Source organism: Protopterus annectens, chromosome 4.part0, assembly GCF_019279795.1.
Source record: "Protopterus annectens isolate FY-2018-M chromosome 4.part0, PAN1.0, whole genome shotgun sequence".
NCBI lineage: Eukaryota > Metazoa > Chordata > Ceratodontiformes > Protopteridae > Protopterus > Protopterus annectens.
The window spans coordinates 772,222,525-772,244,741 of record NC_056733.1 but is presented as its reverse complement, the minus strand read 5'-3'; positions in this window follow the sequence as shown (position 1 = coordinate 772,244,741).

The window sequence follows — 22,217 nt, the reverse complement described above, 5'->3', positions numbered from 1 at the left end:
TGTAATAGTACACAAATAAAGCTTTCCCATGTATGCAAACCTGTGTGTGGTGTTATATCCTTTGACCTCTCTGTGGGTATATTTTGTAGGCAACAATTGTCATTTGTATGGGTAGCTTATCCAGTGTCCAGTCAGTAAGGTGGCAACTGTAGGCATAGTGGCTGTTCCGTACTGTCTGCCCCTCTCCATATGTATCTACCTATACATATCTCTGTGTGAGTATGTATAGTTACATATATATCTATATATGTTGTTGTGTCTTTTGGCTTTTCCCGGTTAGGGGGTCGCCACAGTGGAACTCCGGTCCGCCAATGATTGGCAGTAGATTTTTATGTGCCGAGTTGCTGGCCCTGATGCACAACCTTCAACAAAGGTACGCCCGTTCACACGTCTCCACACAGAAGATGCTCTAGCTGAGACTCGAACAGGACAGCATCTATATATGTATATATATATATATATATATATATATATATATATATATATATGTGTGTGTGTGTGTGTGTGTGTGTGTGTGTGTGTATCTACATATATGTGTCTGTATATATGTATCTTAGGAATGTTGATTGCTTCCATGTTGTACATTCTCTATGGTAGCCAGACTGTACTGCATGATATGTTACTGATACCAGCCTGACATCATACAGGTGGGATGGAGTACTGTTAACTTCTTGTGCCCATGCTGTGTCAGGTCCTGGTTATGGGATTTGCAACAGTCGGTACTCTATTGCAGGGCAGACGTGTTCGGCTGTGGGGGAATATCTATACGTACAAGACATATGTTGCTTGGGCTCCCTCACCGCCATTAATGGTGGATATGGTCATATATGTTTATGTTATGTTCTCTTTTATATCTATAGATATATGTATGCATATACATATATAGATATATATTTATGCTTACGTATATATATTGCTGTCTATATATATATATATATATATATATATACATATATGTAGACATATATATATAGATGTATGCATATGTATATATATTACATATATATATATATATATATATATATATATATATATATATATATATACATGTATGTATATATCTACATATATAGATATGTATATATCTATTTAGATATAAATATATATACACACACGCATACATCTACATGTTTAAATACATTTCCTGTACTGTTGAATGACTTTGCTGGATATGTTTGTGAAAACATCAAGTTTATGGATATCTCACATGCCTTAGTGGTAAATCACTTTGGCTAATGTGTGCAGGGTCTTGCGTTTGAGCCTTGTAGAGGCGATTAATGCAATTTTAAGCAGTTGTAAGTGGGTTTTCGTGGAGGTAAGCACTGCTAACTTCTGGTTACTGTTTCTTATACTCAGTTAACTTCTAAATTGCTTAACCTGTGTAGGCATTGCTTACCCCGTGGTATATGGCCCTGTATGTCAGTCTATGGGGAGGGGGGTGCACCATAACTAACCTAACCTAGGCTGTTACAACATGTGGGGGTATCAGGGCTGCCTTAAGGTATCTGGATGTACATTACCATACAATTCACCTTGGGTAAATGCAGGCCTACTGCTTCCTGCCATACAGACTGTTCTCTTTGTTGGTGTGATTGTGATGATGTCAGTTATGCCTTGTTATGTAACAGATACATCCCATTGTGTCAGCTGAGGTCTTTACCCCCTAGGGATTGTATACAGAGTGTAGACAGGAACTGCTGGACTATACATCTGCATTACATATTGTTGATTGATTGTTATCCTGTAGCCCAGTCTGTCTTTACTGTTGTACTACTTGAAGGCCTTGGCCTGGACAGCAACATATGTAAACCTTTCCAGAGTACTGTATTAATTTATCTGTTGGACAGTTGCATTAGTCTGTTTATATGTATTACAGAGTCTAAACAGCTATATGACATGGCATATACAACTGTAATAGTACACAAATAAAGCTTTCCCATGTATGCAAACCTGTGTGTGGTGTTATATCCTTTGACCTCTCTGTGGGTATATTTTGTAGGCAACAATTGTCATTTGTATGGGTAGCTTATCCAGTGTCCAGTCAGTAAGGTGGCAACTGTAGGCATAGTGGCTGTTCCGTACTGTCTGCCCCTCTCCATATGTATCTACCTATACATATCTCTGTGTGAGTATGTATAGTTACATATATATCTATATATGTTGTTGTGTCTTTCAGCTTTTCCCGGTTAGGGGTCGCCACAGCGGAACTCCGGTCCGCCAATGATTGGAAGTAGATTTTTATGTGCCGAGTTGCTGGCCCTGACGCACAACCTTCAACAAAGGTATGCCCCTTCACACGGTCCCACACAGAAGATGCTCTAGCTGAGACTCGAACAGGACAGCATCTATATATGTATATATATATATATATATATATATATATATATATATGTGTGTGTGTGTGTGTGTGTGTGTGTGTGTGTGTGTGTGTGTGTGTGTGTGTGTGTGTGTGTGTGTGTGTATCTACATATATGTGTCTGTATATATGTATCTTAGGAATGTTGATTGCTTCCATGTTGTACATTCTCTATGGTAGCCAGACTGTACTGCATGATATGTTACTGATACCAGCCTGACATCATACAGGTGGGATGGAGTACTGTTAACTTCTTGTGCCCATGCTGTGTCAGGTCCTGGTTATGGGATTTGCAACAGTCGGTACTCTATTGCAGGGCAGGCGGTTCGGGCTGTGGGGAATATCTATACGTACAAGACATATGTTGCTTGGGCTCCCTCACCGCCATTAATGGTGGATATGGTCATATATGTTTATGTTATGTTCTCTTTTATATCTATAGATATATGTATGCATATACATATATAGATATATATTTATGCTTACGTAGATATATTGCTGTCTATATATATATATATATATATATATATATATATATATATATATATATATACATATATGTAGACATATATATATAGATGTATGCATATGTATATATATTATATATATATACATGTATGTATATATCTACATATATAGATATGTATATATCTATTTAGATATAAATATATATACACACACGCATACATGTTTAAATACATTTCCTGTACTGTTGAATGACTTTGCTGGATATGTTTGTGAAAGCATCAAGGTTATGGATATCTCACATGGCTTAGTGGTAAATCACTTTGGCTAATGTGTGCAGGGTCTTGTGTTTGAGCCTTGTAGAGGCGATTAATGCAATTTTAAGCAGTTGTAAGTGGGTTTGCGTGGAGGTAAGCACTGCTAACTTCTGGTTACTGTTTCTTATACTCAGTTAACTTCTAAATTGCTTAACCTGTGTAGGCATTGCTTACCCCTTGCAAACGGGCTTAAACCTGCTTACTGCTGCTTAAAAGTGCTTACTCCCACTTACCCCCAAGCTAATTTCTTTAAATGAAAAGGAAAAGGGTTGAAAATAGGAAAGTAGTGAAAAGGGGGCACAAAGAGGGAAAGACAGTAGGAAATATAGCTAGGGATGTGCAGGAAGGATGTAGGGAAGGTCCATAGCTGCCCATTTCTTCTACAGCAACAGCTGTGCATATACCTGAATTTGGAGGTAGATTTGGACACTCAAACCCCTGATTGAGAGTTGAGGACAACAATAATATGTTGTGATGCCAATTAGACCAGATTACATGTGTCCAGTGGACACATGTGCGAAATGGACAGCTATGTATAGGGCGAGATTTTTTTGGCGGAACAGATTGCCCTTTTTTTTTCAGGTGAGAGTGGAATGTTGGGGCGGGATAGTAGGTATATTTGGGGAGGTAGGTTGGGTAGGTTAACAGACAAGACCAACAAGATGCATACAGGGGCAGTATATGTCACATGTGGGGGTAAACACCTTGATGGTGAGGGGTGTTGGGAATTTGGAAGTCCTTGAGCCCCCTAGTGGATACAGTGGGACTGAGGTGCCACCCATGGGCAGACACCACTGCACCTTCACAGCCCCGAAGGTGGTTGTGCTAGAGACTGAGCTGGAGAGCCAGGCTGACCCTCTACTCATGACATGCAGCTCTTGAGCTGGCATTACAGATCTCCGACCTCCTTGTGGAGCTCGCTACGCACCATGACCCAGACCTGGCGACAGGTGACAGGTTCCTGTCTGCTACCACTCCCAGGGGGGGAGAGCCCCATCCCCCGAGGCAGTTCCACCTGAAGGTGGTGCAGGACCAAAGGACTATGAGGTCCTGGGCTGGGTCCCAGATGTGCTGATGCCCGGTGCCATGGCCAGACTAGGTGGGACAGGTGGGTCCGCTGGGACCCGCATTCCCATACGTGCCATGGTGTTTATGTTTTATCAACATATGTGGGCTAGTAATAGTCAACACATTCCAGGATTAGGTATAACAGCATGCATAGATATTCCCATTAACCCAGACACCAGATATGGAACAGTTGCATAGCAAACAGAACACATGCATATATGGGACCACAGTGTAATTACAACAGCATGCAGGTACATTGATGGCACCATGCCACCAATTTTGGAGTATTTCAACATAGCAGATGCATAGAAACAGATTTAAATAATTATCAAACAATAGGACACATGTCCCAACATTACAGTTAAGTCAGCACATACCAATTTATTTGGGTATTTAGTTTATTGTTGCAGATATGGTAGGGGTGAATGTCAATTAACAACTAGTATATTCCTGTCGTTCACATTACTTTCCTAGTCAGTGCTGTTATCTGTACCTTACAAGTATTACTACATTACCCTATTGCCTTACTTTGGACAGTGATATGGCTGTCAACAACTATATACATGAACTGGTTTTACCTGCAGTATATACCTCTTACCTAGTATACCTGTGGAGGAATTGTTTGTTAACACTAACTAACTGTTTCTACACATAGTCCTAGATTCCAGGTTGATGTTTTGCACATACCTGTCCATCTCTTTTTGCACAGACTCTGGCCATGTCTTGACCACATGCAGGTGAACATATTTAGACTATTGTCCTCTTCAACCTTTACTGATTTACCTCACTCTTATACAGGATTTCCTAGACAAGTTATATTATGTAGCACAGTGTGGGTGACAGTGATGGGTAATACCTTATTATTCAGAGCAACTGCAACAATAACAATGCCATACAATACCAGAGTAAACAGTACCGGTACAGGGTATCAGTCTTTTATTTCTGGGCATAGTGTTCGTATCTGACAGACCTGTGGGAGCAATGTTTGTTAGCACTACCAGAATGTTGCCACACAGATTACCAGATTACACATTAGTATTATGCACATACATCTCACTCTGTTACTGTACACACTGTGGCCACTGCTTGACAACATGGGGGTGAAGATGGGATATACTTGGCTTATTACTCTCATAATATTTTGGGGAGTTGCTTGAGTGACATATTTGTTCTTATAGATGTGTGACAATCAGTTGTATTTCTTGCTTGCTACCTATAGGTCTGGGATCATCCCACTGATTTCCCACAGGGGCAGAATGACAGGCAGCAGATATGGGCTAATTTACTGGACATTCTGGACATATCTCGATAGTTGTGGGGTATGATTCTGTATGCAAACTACTACCACTCTCAGGATTCGAACCATGGCTGTGTGTGCTAAGAATACAACAGTTCATGTCAGAGTTGCATGTGCTATTTGAATTTTGTTGTCTGTCTTTTCACTGTTTTCTGTCTATGTCTCTCTCAGTTGTACTAAATTACCTCTGGGGATTACATCACTCATATACAGACATTCCTACACATTTTATTTATGTTGCACAGTGTGGGTAACTCTACTTAGTACAACAGTACTATTACGTGATTGCAAATCTACATTACCATATGATGCCAGAGTAAACACATGCAGTCCAGTAGTTAGACCTTTATTGTCCGGCTATTATGCTTTTATTTACATACAACCTATATGAGACTCGTTCCTGCCATATTCTCTTGTGTATGCAGTACTTGCCTTAACCAATATAGGTTTTATACAGGCAATTAACTTACTAATACTTTTAAATTTATTTCCTATGACAGTACATGCAAGAGTATTACTAACCTGCCTTGCGTTGCAACCTTTCCAAGCAACATCCATGGGCCTCCTGGCTGGAAACTTGTTCACTTGCCGCTGTGAAGGACATAAGAGGAATATTTAGCCATACCTATCCATAATATACATGAGCTGGCAATTATTAAACAGGTAGTGGAAGGATACTTACACACAGCTGGGACCTCCCCTGTCTTCCTAGCCTCTTTGATCCACTGATCCAGGAGATCCCCCTTTCGATGCTTCAGGTCGGCATAGCGATGCCTGATCTGCTCACCAGTTCAGGGTATGCCAGTGGCACTGGTGAGGTCACGGGTGAGATGGTCCCAAGCTTCCGCTTTATATTGGGAACCTTGGTACTTGCCCTGCAGCAGTCTCTGCTCATGGTCTTTGACAAGGAGTCCTGCCATGACTCTGGACTCCTGGATGCCCCAGCACTGTGCCCGAAAGAGCACATCCTCTCCCATTCCAGACATAGTTCCTGCAAGGGGAGGCTACAACCAGTTATGAGATTCCTACCTGTTGGGTTTAAATAAGGCCGATTTCCCACACTTTGCCATGATTGGACGGTTTTGAAAAGGCTAAGCTATAGGCAAATCTGCTTACCTAAGGTTGGCATTGCTTAAAGGGGTATACCAATGGGCAAATTGAGTTAACTGGCCTACACATTGCTTACACCTACTAAGCTGGGCTGTGCAATGCTTAGCTTTGCTTAATATTTAATTTGCATTATATTTGCTTTTTGGCATTGATTTATTATTCATTACATGTTATATATGTGTCTAGTATCCATGATTCATGTGTACATACACTGTATGGGTTCCTTGTGTTTATTAGGGGACTTCAACATTTTATTACAATTACACCTCACATCTGGGCTTACTGCAATACTCCAGTTCACATATTTATGTTATGTAGTAGGTTATACAACATAAGACTGCATATAGATTCCTTTCACATGTTCAGTTTGATTTTCCTGTAGTGAGGATTTGTTTGGTGATACCTCAATCTTATGCACTGCTTTGATGTTTTAGTGGTTAACAACTGTGACTATAGTGTACAGAGTCCTATGTTTAAGACCTGCAAAGGCTGTTTATTTTGTTTCTGGCCAGAACAGTGACTGTTGGATACATTAAGACACTTTTAAGCACTTGTAAGCATGTTTGCGTGGGTTTGCATGAGGGTAAGCTATGCTCCCCTTTGGTTAAATATGCTTACAGAGAGTTAAGTTATATATTGCTTAGCTTGTGTGCGTGTAGCTTACCCCTGTGCAAATTGCAAAAACAGCACTCTCTAAAGCCAGAAACACAGCATCCATGGGACCAGACTACACCCAGGCTGTTTCTTACATGAACTCCAAAATGAACTAGCCCCCCAACCTAAAATCCATGTTCAACCACAGCCTCACCATGGGCTATGTGCCCACAGAATGGCACACATCAGTGGTTATCCCACTCCACAAAGGAGGAACCACCACAGATCCAAGGAACTATAGACCTATTAGCCTGACAAGCCTGGTCTGCAAGGCCATGGAATATATCATCATGGAACTCATAAACATAAAGATATAGGTAACCTCCAAACTCTGGATGCTACCAAATTCGAATTTGTAAAAGACAGGTTATGTCTTCTAAACCTGGTAGACTTCTTTGAAACAATTGCTAAGGCCATAGACAAGGGCAAGGTGGTCCACACAGCCTACCTGAACCTCGCTAAAACCTTTGACACTATTCCTCATTCAGGAATCTTTGACAAACTCACCATACTTAACATAAACCCTTACATCATGAGATGGTTGGCCAACAGGCTCATGGACAAAACCCATACTGTAAGAGTTGCTGACTCCAGATCTAATCCAAACCAGTGACAAGTGGAGTACCCCAGGGTTCAGTCTTGGGACCCCTCCTGTTCGGTATATACTTCTCTGAAGCGCAAGCAAACACCAAGGGTCTATGGCTAGCCAAGTTTGCAAATGACTGCAAACTGGGTGCCATTATCAATTCCTCTGATGATGTAGACATCCTACAAAAGAGCCTCACTGAGACAGACACCTGGTGTCAAAATCATGGCCTCAAACTAAATGCCAAAAAATGCATTGTTATCCCCTTTGGCAAAAACAAAGTACCCATGAATTACCAAATAGAAGGAAGTTCACTTAACACAGAAAGTGTGATAAGAGACCGTGGGACCCAAGTGGATAGTAACTTCTTCTTCGATAACCACATTGCCACAGTGGTCAGAAAATCTTTCTACATGGCCCACTTAATCACAAAAGGGTTTGCATCTAGAAATAAGAAAGTCATCATTCCCCTCTGCTCGTCACTTATCAGACCCCTCATAGAATACAATGCCCCGTTTGGGATGTACCTCATAAGACACCTACAATAACTTGAGAGACCACAAAAGTACCTCACTAAGAGGATCGCTGGCCTCAAACAATTGCCCTATGTCGACCGACTCAAGAAACTCAAACTCTACTCGGTCGCATACTGCTTACTCCGAGGAGACCTCTGTCTGACATACAAAGCTATGTCAAACCCAGAAATGTTGGACATGCTCCACTTGAAGAAATCCCAATCTCTCCGATCTGCACGCTCTAGTGACCTAAACCTCACCACAACAATAAATAGGACATTCTGGAGGGATAGATTCATGTCTTAGAGACTTCTCATGCTCTGGAACAAAAATCCCATCCATGTCAAGCAGAGCTCATCATTAGCACTATTCAAGAGAAACCTTGATAAGTGGATGGGTGATAGGAAGTTCACCCCGGGATTATGTCTGGGGCACTGCTTAATAGAGGGGCACTTTATAAATGTGAGGCATAGGCATACTGTAAATTTATGACCACAGGCAATTTCTACTCGATTGATGACAAAAGGATTTTTAGTAAGGGAAGTCTTAATTGCAATTCCAATCGCGTGGTTTATTTGGCCCAATGTCAGTCTTGCTCTTGTTTTTACATAGGCAAGACTGACAGAAGTTAAGGGAATGAGTGTACGTGTACCTTTATAGCATCAGAAAGGGTAAGATGGAAAATGCTTTGGCCAAACACATAAGGGATCAACCTGGTCATTCATTTGTGTTTCGTGTTATTGACCAGGTTCAGTACGATGCCAGGGGTGGCCCTTTGTCTCTGAAATTAGAGGAATGTGAATTAAGATGGCAGGTTATAACACAAGCTTATTTTAGATCGGGATTGAATGATGTATGGTCTATAGCATGTATTTTAAAGTTGAGAAGCCTTGGTAGGTAAAGTTGTTAGGAATCTGTGGGGTAATTTATTACAACATAAAAATGAAATTACTGGTACTTAGTGTATATAATATATTTTGATTCAGTGGAGGTACTGTTTTCTAGTTTTAAGTACATTTGAATGAGTGGTAAATGCTGAAGCATGGTCATGTGATCTTTTAATCATGTGTTTTTTTTCACATGATTTATGATAAAATGTATTTAAATGGCATTTTAAGGATGTGTCAAATGTCTGAGGAAGTTGAGTTAATAAACTTGACAAAAGCGCTAATAGAAATTCTTGTTTTCCGGCCAGTTATTGTATCTACTCCATTGTTTTTTGGTTATAATTGATTGGACTTGTTAACTGCTATCCTTATAAATTTTGGTTTGGATCCCATGTTGATCATTTCTTTTATAATGTTTATAATATCCATAATTATGACCTTTTCAGATGTACATATGTTTTAGAACATATAACAACATCATTTTACACATCCACTGTTCTCATGCATCACTGACACCTGTAGTGCCTAGGACATGCATGACTGCACATTTTATAGTTTCCTGTTCTAGTGTGATAGCACCACCTACTGCACAGTTATACATTGGAATAAAAATTCATGCATAACCTCTTTATTTCATTCTTCCTAATAAAGTAAACATACTTAATACAGTCAAGTTTATTTAAGCCAAAAGGAATGCCTGTCCAACTGTTTACACATAAGTCATCAGTTATGTTTTGATAACTGTTATTTCTTTACAGTAAAATATCCAATATGTTTTGGTAGTTTCTGTATTCATTTGTTCACTGCAGGAATTTGAATAAACACCTGCAGTACCTGTTTGTTAAGCTGGAATACCTGCTGCCTGTTAGCTTGACCTGTAAGAAAACCAGCCAGCCTGCCTACATTTTGTCATACTGAGGGTTCCGATCCACAAAGGGGAAACATATCTGAAATTGTTATTTTGGTTTAATTTACAAATATCAGTTCTTTAGGGAAGCATATTCCAATAATTTATATTAATGTTTATGTTGTGCATGGTTAGAAATAATTGAGTTAGTCACTGAATTCTTACAAATATGCCTGTAATTCATAATGCTCTGCTAACATCAGCTCTTAGTAAAACAGTACTTGTTTGTTTAATAAGAACAGATGCTGGCTTCTAGCTCAGCTTATAAGGAAAATGGTCACTATGGCTACATTTAAAAATGTTGTGGGTTTCAATACACATAGGGCAAACATCTGAAGTTCCTACCTTGGTTTATTTCACCCATAATATTTCTTTAGAGAAGCATATCCACACATTGATATTATTGCATATTTTGTGCATGGTTGCAAATAACTCAAGTTATTCATTGAATTCCTATGAATATATTCATAATCTCTAATGCCCCCGGATTCACTAAACTTCCGTGCAGGACTAATCTAGTCCTGCACGGAAGTGGCAGTTTAAGAGGAGGATGGCAGCGCACCATGCATATTAAGGAAGGCGCGCTGCCTGAACTCCTAATGCTACATGGAGTGTGGACAAGTGCAAGGGGCATGTTAAACAACAACAAGCTGTCACTGCTGTCAGAAAAAAAGTGACAGGTATGTAAAACATATATATATATATATATATATATATATATATATATATATATATATATATATAGGTTTACTATCAGATTGCGAACGTCACTCGGTCGAACGTTGTATAATCGAACGTATAAGGTCGGAAACACAAATGTCGAAGGCAGTATAATCAATCAAGGAACGGTTTTACCATGGGTCGAGGTAGGTGTACAGTATAATACCCTACTACAAACATCCTCCCTACCTCGACCCATGGTAAAACCGCTCGATTGATTTTACTGCTTTCGACATTTGTGTTTCCGACCTTATGCTTTATACAACGCTCAATAAGTGACGCTCAAATCTGATAGTAAACCATATATATATATATATATATATATATATATATATGTAATTGAATGTAGTGTGTGGTATAGAATAATAGGAAATGTGATGTGGAATGATTTATATGTGCCATCTGTAGTTGTCCCTGTAATGAAGTTCTGCTGAACAACTGCGCTGGCAATACTGTCTGTCCCTGTAGGCAGTGGGACACACCCACCAACTGTTTCAGATCAGCAAGGAATGACAAAGATTTAAGCCATAATATATGTGTTTGGTATGTTAGTGTGGGTAATAGCTGGTGGTGGAAGTGCTGCAGTCATGATAGACACATGTGTGTCAGAGCACACCACAAGCAGGACAGTCGTGTTAATGTCTAATGCAGCATGCACAAATGCCATAGATGTATAATAGGCTTACCAGCAATCTCTCACCATATATACCACCCTAGTTTTAGTCTGTGTTCACATGTGACACCTGGCTGTGTTGCAGTAAGGCAGAACAGTGCAGCTGTGAATGAAAGACAGTTACAGAATGTGGACCAGATGTCTGTATGCACCCCATGTATAGATAAATATCTGCGTGATATATAATTAGACAAGTATGTCTACAGATATACAGACAGTCATATAGATATAGGTATATAAACAACCCACAAGATATATCAACACACACACACACACACACACATATATATATATATATATATATATATATATATATATATATACATATATATATATATATATATATATATATATATATATATAAATATATATATATAGGGGCACTGACAATGGCATGCAGGTGAAATAGTCTGTAACAGGCCAGCAGAGATAGTGTCCCCACAGGGAGCATGGCTACAAACACATAGCACAAAGCATGGCACAAACACATAGCACAAAGCTTGGTACAATACAACATATGTCCCAATGGTAGGTAAGTAGCCGACATACCAATTGCATTCTGTGAACGGTTTGTTGTAGCTGATATGGTGGGGAGAGACAAAGATGTGTATTAAGAACTAAGGTAACCCTGCTGTATGAGTTGCTCAGACCTGTTTCCATTTTTATGTCTTCCAGGGAGGATGCCTGGCATCTGTTTGCCAGCTTACAGTGCTGCCAAAACAGAAGTCATCATTGAATATTTGGTACAGCTCTATGAGCAGCTGTTTGGCCAGACAGCCCATGATCAGCAGGAGAGGACTGCCCTGTGGAACGAACTAGTCCACAGGGTCAATGATGTCGGACTGCAGAACTGCAGCTATGAGCAGGTCCGGCATCATTGCAGTGACCTGATTCACCATGTACGTTGGCATGTAGCTGCTGTACAGGGGGACCACCTCACAACAGTGGGGGGGCAAGCTGCCCATCCACTCCTCACCCATGTGGAAGAGCTTCTTAGGAGCCTGGTAGCACCTGCCCACCTGCACCACCAATGACTGTCAGGGCGCATTGTGGAGGTGGGTGCCACCGACACACTGGCTGAGGAGAGTGCAGGTACGGCCCCAGGGCACATCAGTACATCACTCTTATGTATGCATCTGCATCTGTACAGGTACATCATGCAAATCTGAGATGTCATATACATAGTCTGTTGCTGTGTAGTAGTAATAAACAGACGTGCATAAGCTGTAGTATTGTGGACTCCTACTGTAGATGTAATGTAATGCTGCACTCACTCTTTACGAATGTCACAGCTGTGGCCACTGATAACAACTTTCTCACACTCTTATGTAGGTCCCTCCAGGATACCACCACAGCAGCAGCCTGTAGCCAGTGAATATGGTTCATGTTCATGCATGACAATACACTGTGCATGTAATGGCTATGGGATATTCCATGCACACATCTAACACACCTACCCATACTGCATGCTGAACACATTCACATTTTGTTGTTGTGAAATGCACTGTGTCACAGTAGAGACCATACTGGGGTATCAGAAGGGTACAACAGACACATGCAAGATAACTAACATCCTGTCATTGTGCAATGTGTCCACAGGGATGAGAAGTATGGCAGGACATACGGCCTACAGTAGGGACATATGAGAAATGACACCCTCATGGCTGTATCTGCACACAATCAAGTTATGTAACTGTGGCAGACGTAACCCTGACCCCACAGCAATAGTGACAGCAGTGTGTTCATTCCAAGGGATGTGCACATGAGTAGAGCTTGCAACCATGCAGAGTTCTGGGACATGTGTAGGGCACCCCCTACAGCCATGGTAAGGTCTGGTGGGTATCAGTGTAATAGTCCTGTACTGGTCATACATGCACTACTGATGTTGTGATCTATAAAGCAGACATCAGGCATTCACAAATGATATCTGTTCACAAATTATCCCAGATATGAGGTGCTGTAACATATAGGGGCTGTGAGCATTGGAATTGACATAGCAGACACAGTACTACATAAGCAGCAATAGTTTGTACACCTGTATAGTATGGTGCACAGTACAAGGCAGGGTGCAGAACAGGTCCACAGTAACACTTTGTACATGGGTACAGTGTTAACAAGGGGAAGGGCCATCACCTACCAACACAGCCCATGCATCACACACATGTATACTGCCGCTAGCATGAGGTCACTATAGTTGCACTGCATGCCGTTGTGCACCAGATGTAATGCATGCTGACAGAAGGGTAATGGGAGGACTGTGTGTATAAAAGGTGTGCAACCCCACATGTAGGTGTGTATGTGGGGGGTGTATGTGTGTTGATTGTGTGTGTAAGTGCAATCTGGTGGAGTGGAGTGTGGTTGATGCATGTCAGATGTGTGTGTACATGTGTGTCTGTGCGTGTGTCCATGTATGCACAGGCAATAGTGGGATTGATCACATGACAGTACTTCTCCTTGGGATTGTGCTGTACATGTACATGTAGTGACACATGAGACAACAGGACAGCCTGCCTGATATGTGAACACAGGACAGCTGATAGCAGGGTCTATAGTACATAACATGCATGGGGAGGGAAAGTACATACCAGGTATAGACATCATACTGCCAGTGCAGATAAATAACCGTCTACCCATGTATGCAGCACTACTAATGCAATGGAGAATTACCAGACCACATCAGCGAGTGTATCTAGGTATTACTGTTGACTGCATGATGGGTTGATTCTGCAGCAGATGTGGCATGGACTGAGCAAGAGTGAAGTATGAGGCTCTGGTGTGTGACATATGTAGTGAATTTAGCAGCCCCAACCATATAGGGGCCATGTACACCATGACTGGACATACACAGGGTAATTCTGGATGACAGCAGTGAGGCCATGTATAACCTACTCCACCAAAGTCAGGGAGGTGATGGAGTAACAGGTCATGTGTTGTGATCACACGTGTAGGCATGGAGAGGTATGATATGTTAATGGGTAGTATTATTGAGTGCATGTTAGCAAGTGCCATGCAGGATGGGGAACATATGTAACTGAATGTGGGACTGTCTGTAAACCCAGGGCAAGGGAGGTAGTAAGGTGGACTGTCAGTGTGTGTGTGTGTGTGTGTGTGTGTGTGTGTGTGTGTGTGTGTGTGTGTGTGTGTGTGTGTGTGTGTGTGTGTGTGTGTGTGTGTGTGTGTGTGTGTGTGTGTGTGTGTGTGTGTGAGACTGTGTGTATGAGACTGTGTGTGTGTGACTGTGACTGTGTGTTTAACTGTGACTGTGTGTGTGGGTAAATGTGTGTACTGTTATGCAATGCTGTACAGGTCATAAAGTGGTGTTTCTTTCCCCCACAGGTGGCGATGTGGGTCAGGGTCCCTCCTGCATGCAAACTGAGGTAGGTGTTCATACAAACACTGATAATGATGATGATGATGGTACTGTTAAGGCACAGGTGGGGTTGTCAGAGGCTGAAACTGCACCATCATGTGTCATCACCCTCCTAGCAACCCCAAGCCTGCACACAGTTACACTGCCCCTACAAACCCCATCACACGTGGCCATAGCAGAAGGACAGTTGGTGGTTGGTGCCAGTGACCAGGAAAGTGTGGTGTCCATGCCAACTGTGTTGGGTCACAGTCGGCATAGCCAGATGTCTGGCAGGCCACCACATCAGCAGATGTACCATGGTGCTTGTGGGAGGGCTTCTGGTCATCATGCCCCTGGCAGAGGTGCCACAACTGGTACCAACAGGCGCATGTTTCAGGCCATAATGGAGGCACAGGCACATATGGACATGTACACCAGACAGGACCTGAGGCTGCAGAGTGCTACTTTCTCATATATAAGTGGCAACCTCCATGACCTTGCTGCTTCCCTCCATGAACAGACCGAGGTCATGGATAGAGGGGTGAGTTGGTGGGCCTCCTCAACCGTGATATGTCCGTGCTTGAACGTGTGGTGGGAGTGGTGCAACAGCTGCTTGGACATAGGCCAGAAACACCAGCAGCTGGTGGTCAACATGGATGTGCCAGAATACCAAGCTGTTCTCGTAGTGGCAGTACCAGCCCCAGCACACCATTTTGTTTGCTGTCCACACCACACCACAGCACACCTTGTGCACATGGCCCTGGCCAGTCCCAGGCAGGACATGGTTCCAGCAGACACCTATCATCATCAGGGGAGAGTAGCACCTCAAGATCTGTACCTGCACGTGCCCATGGAACCCCTGGCAGGCACAGTTAGCATGTCTGTGGCCGGAGGCACTGAACTGCACACCCTGCCAGGTATGGTCTGCAGCTGTCCAACAACACCTGCATAGGGCAGCCACATGGCAGGACTGTGTGCATGCATACCCACAGACTATGCAACCACACCTAGGGTGACCCCATACTGACACACACCACATCACCATGCCCCAATCAATGAACCAAACCCTTCACCCACACACATGGTAACACATGTATGGACCACCCCTGGCCTCTGGCAAACCTGCAACACACCCTGCGCATATGATGATACCTGTGCCACATCCCTATCATCCATAACATCAATGCAGGGACAGGCTAATATGGTTCTGATGCACATGGTGACTGTTACAGAGTGCTGAAATGTACTGCAGTGTAAGATGTTGACAGGGGTAATGTGCAATGCATACATGTCAGGTAGCATAGCCATGCAGCTATGATGCATTTCAGCTGTCAGTAACACTGATTGTTATCTCCATAATGCTATCCATTTGTGTTGTAAGTGTACATGTGTCAGCAGGAGGATGGTCTGCAGTCATATTTCACAAGGGTATGGCACTGTGTTGACACAATGGTGACTGCTCAAGGGTGGGGACCTCAGTCCCACTATTACCACTAGGGGCTTGTGGGCTTCTGATATCCCAACATCCCTCCCCATCAAGGTGTTTACCCCCCACATGTGTCATATACCACCCCTGTAGGTATCTTGTGTGTCATGTCTGTTAACCTACTCAACCTACATCCCTAAATATACATAAAACCCCTCCTCAACATCCCACTCCCACCTGAAAAGAAAATGGAAGGGCAATCTGTTCCCAAAAAACAATCTCACCCCATACATGGCTGTCCATTTCGCACACATGTCCACTGCACACATGTAATCTGGTCTAATTGGCATCACAATTAATTTATGTTGTCCTCACTTCTCTCCTAGGGATTTGAGGGTCCAAATCTACCTCCAAATTCAGTGCATATGCACAGCTGTTGCTGCAGAAGAAATGGGCAGCTATGGACCTTTCCTACACCCTTCCTGCACATGCCTAGCTATTTTCCCTACTGTCTTACGCTTTTTGTGCCCCTTTTTCCCCACTTTCCTATCAACCTTCTTTTCTTTCCTTTTAAAGAGGTTAGCCTGGGGGTAAGTGGGAGTAGGCACTTTAAAGTAGTTGTAAGCAGGTTTGCACGTGTATGAGTGGTGCTAAGCACTGCCTACACAGGTTAAGCAATTTAGCAGCTAACTGAGTATAAGAAACTATAACCAGGATTTAGCAGTACTTACATTCACACAAACCCGCGCAAACCCACTTACTACTGCTTTAAAGTGCCTTAATCACTCTGTATGCAACAGGCCATGTTCTGGCCAGCAACAAAATAAACTGCCTCTGCAAGGCTCATACCCAGGACCCTGCACACCAGACACAAAGTGATTCACCACTAAACCACTGCAAATATACAAAACACTGATGTTTTCACAAACATATCATCCAGCCCAGTCATTCAACAGTACAGAGAATGTATTCCAACATATAGATGTATGTGTGTGAGTAAATATATTAATGTCTAAACAGGTACAACATATTGATATATGTAGATGTATGCATATATATATATATATATATATATATATATATATATATATATATATATATATAAATATATATGAACATATATACATGCAAATACCTACATCTATGGATATATATGTCTACATCAACATGTGTAAATATATACAGCAGGTCATATATATGTCAGCAGATATATACATATACATATATAGGTGTATATGGACAGACATCTGGAGATAATGGGGATATAACAAAAACATATATGCCCTCATGCAACGTTAATGGGGTTAAGAGGCCCCACACAATATACGTTTGGTGCAAATAGGTATACTCCCCCCCAGCCTAGCATGTCCCCCCTGTAATACAGTACCAAGTGTTGCAGATCCCAAGGACCACACATGACATGGCCATCCCTAGGATACATATACACAGACACATATATGCAGATACAAGTATATATATATATATATATATCTATATATATATATATATATATATATATATATATATATATATATATATATATATATATATATATATATATATATATATATATATATATATATATATATATATATATACTTCTGTGGTGGTGCAGCGGTAGCGTTGTTGCCTCACAGCAAGAGGTTCTCCTGTTTGATTCTCGGCTTGGGTTGGGAGTGCCTCCTGTGTGGAGTCTGCATGTCCTCCCCGCGGTCGAGTGGGCGTTCGAAAGACATGCGTTGAATGATTATGCCTTTGTTGATGGTTGGGAGTTGGGCTGGCAACTTGACACCATAAAAACCAACTGGCAATCATTAGCAGACCGGAGTTCCACTGTGATGACCCCTAATTGGGAAAAGCCAAAAGACAAACAATATATATATATATATATATATATATATATATATATATATATATAACTACACATACAGACACAGAGATATGTACAGTAAGATACATATGTAGTACGTGCACACGATATTGAGCAGCCAATATCCCTACAATCACTATCTTACCAACTGGAGACTGTATGAGCCACCTATACGAATGACATTCATAGCCTGCAACACATACCCACAGAGATATCAAAAGGTATAACACCACACGCAGGTGCACATAAATGAATGTGAAAGCTATATTTGTGTATTATTACAGTTGTATATGCCATAACATGTAGCCGTTTAGACACTGACATCCATATGAATAGTGTAATGCAACTGTGAAACAGTTATACTGAGACAGTAGTCTGGAAAGGTTGACATATGTTGCAGTCCAGGCCGAGGCCTTCAAGTAGTACAATAGTAATGACAGACTGGCCCACAGCATACCAGACAATCAACAATACGTAATGCAGATGTATAGGTCAGCAGCTTCTATCTACACTCTGTAAACAATCCCTAGGGGGTACAGACCCCAGTTGACACAATGGGATGTATCTCTTACATAACAAGGCATAACTGACACCATCACAATCACACTGACAAACAGAACATTCCGTATGGCAGGAGGCAGTAGTCCTGCATTTACCCATGATGGATTGTATGGTAATGTACATCCAGAAACTTTAAGGCAGCTTACCCCAGATACCCGCACATGTTGTAACAGCTAGGTTAGTCATGGTGCACCCCCCCTACACTCACTACTACTGGGCCATATACCATGGTTACATACACTGGCCTCTGCAGTGCATTAGGGCACACATGTATTGTGTAGGTAAAGCCCACACATATATGGCCCCAACCCCTCAGTATGTGAGGAGGACACAACAGCAGTGGAAGGATGGCAGGAATGACAGCATGACATACACACAGCCCACTACATAACAACCCCTGACAGCGTGTCACATGTGCAAAGCCACATATGTTCGTGGAGGACAGAGGCTAGAACACAGGCACATATGTGTAAAACTGTTTTTATACAGTAAGCAAGATATGTATATGTGTACATATCTATATGGATATATGTATAATTATATATACATATATGTTTGCCATATGTCCTGGACATGGAGTGGAGCCCTACCTCAGCCCCAATAGTCCCAACCTCTCAGTGCAAGGGGATGTCATGTATGTATTGCAGGTATATTTGTAGACTATTGCTACTGTAATAGGGATCATCTTCACAGAAATAGTGTGTGTGGGAGGCCACATCTGCTGTTAACATGTGCACCATTGGCAACTTACAGACATCCTAAGGTCATCATAGTACAGTACCACTTCTAGCACAGTAATGCCCCTGTGGACTACAGCTGCGATATGGCCAATATATGTGGACAGTCTGACACATGCTGGTCAGTCCAGGGGTATACACAGAACCCTTTCATTCAAGACATGTGGACCAGGCCTGACAATGTGGATGTTAACAGCCATGTAGATGGGTATAACAAGTAAATACTGGTATACATTTGCCCCCGTAGGTTATGTATGCATAGACCCCTGTCTGTCTTGACACATAATAACCGCTGGTACAGAGGTGCCATGGCCACATACTACCCACTAGTTAGTGACATACATCTGAACAGCATCCCACTGCTTTGACTGACATACATGAATGTCATGGGCATGACATCTCACTGGTTAAGTACAGTAAGCTGCTAATTATGTAACAACACACAGTGCAAGCTACAGGCAGACTGACTCAAGACTGGGCTACATCTCCCATGTGGGAATACACATGTACCTGAATAGATAGCAGGCTCTACAGGCATGTCACATCAGTGAGTAACAGACACCTGTGTGAAAGTGCATAACCACAACCAATATGAACACAGCCACAACCACATATGGTAAGCTAGCATACTATTACAGTATATGGACTATCTGACCTACACCATTCTCATATGAGCCACTCACACAACACCCCTACATATACTGGGCAGCTAGACAGTGTGGTCCGATGCCTGTCTGTGGTATGGGACATGTGTGTGTTCACCCCTACAAACATGTAAGCTGATAGGGTGACATACAGTGGAGCAGCATGTAACATCAGATAGAACAGTACCAGGAACAATGATATCTACCACAGTATCTACACAGACCAAGGTACATATTCACTATACACACACTGTCGACAATTACCATACTTACACATAGCTCAGTACTGTACACACAACCACAGAATGCCCAGGCTATGTTCTCAAATATAACCCCTACTATACATAACATGTGTAGCAGTCTGATATCTCACTAGCTTGTTATCAGATATGCTGTCAATGAATATGGTGTACAGAACATATGCACCCCCTACTGCATGATATATGTACAAAGGTTGACAGAGTTGTGGCTGGAGGCACAAACACAGGGCCAATATTGACATGTCGTTGTGATAACCTCATACATATACTGTCATAACAGGGTTTGTTGCACCATATGTCCTATGAGGGAGATGACATCAGTAACTCTCCTGGCTGTCACCATCTACTGACTGCAATCCTCACACTACTTTCTGCAGTTGAGAGATAGGTGCTCTGTGGGTAACACAAGGAACACAAGGCACCGCACACTGCCCAGTCTGCAGATATCCCTACAGATGGGGATTCCCCATAAACATATCACTGACATGACAAGTATTTAAACATGTAGGACAGCCGTATCCACACACATGCTGTTAAACCAATATTAGCCCAACTGCAGTATAGTAGCACTTACAGTCTGTAGTAAAGACAGCCACATCCTCCTCTTGTGTGTTGGCATGTTTCCACAGTGTATTTTATCAGAGGTAAGTCCCCAATCCATCTGTGATGCTGTTTGCCAAACAACAGATCTAGTTCCTGCTCACAGTGAATAAAATGGCCCAACACCAACATGACGTTCCTGGAAATTGGGGTGTGTTCCCATGCAACTGGCTATGGGAATGTTACCACAGCTTTTCCACATGCAATCAGGTAAAGGAGGGCTGTAATTCATGCAGAGGCTATCAGATGATTATGAGCATTACTGACAATACACATGCCGCTGCCTATGCCAAGCAGGTGTAAGTCTCCACATCCACCAGAGAGGGTGTGAGAGAGGCAGACAGAGGCAAAGATAAGCAAGGGTGGGTTGGGAGAGTAAAAGGTAAGTATGTTTGTGTCACACACCTACCAGTCCAAGGTATATAACCCCTGACAATGTACTGATATCACATCTGTCATTCTTGCATGGTGGATATTGTGATATATACTAGGGGCACCATATAAGAGATTTGCAAAACCCACTCAACATTGAGTCCAGTTGTTACACACTCACAACCACCTCCACATAGGACACGACTGACAAACATCAACACATTAAGAGACACACACACACAAGTCACATCTGGTATTAGACTTCCTACCTTACTAGTTATTACACTACAGCACTACACAGATATAGAACGCACCATGGAGATTACTGGAGTACTCTTTCCCCAAAGGTTTATTTCACAGAGAGTGACATCAGCAGGAGTGCCAAAGTAGGGTGAATGAGTTGAATTGAGTGTGACTAGCCAAACATGCATTGCTCCCTACACAGGCATAGGAACAGACTCAAAAGCATCCATAACTCCCATGTCTGAGAATAGTACCCCTACCAGAGTTCTATATCATACGGCAGCATTACGCTGTTATAGCGCACACCACAGAGATTGCTGGAGTACTCTTTCCCCAAAGGTGTACTTCACAGTGATTGAAATCAGCAGGATTGCCAAAGTAGGGCATTTGAATTGTATTGAGTGTGACTAACCTAAATTGCCCTAAGTAGTCTGTATGCATTAACTGTTGTTCTTGGCAGAACAAAATTAACCTGCCTTTGCAGGTCATTAACCCAGGATCCTATACACTACAGTCACAGTAGCTAACCACTAAGCCATCACAGCAATACATGAGACTGAGGTTTCACCAAAGTAATCCCACCATAGGCTAATCAAACTG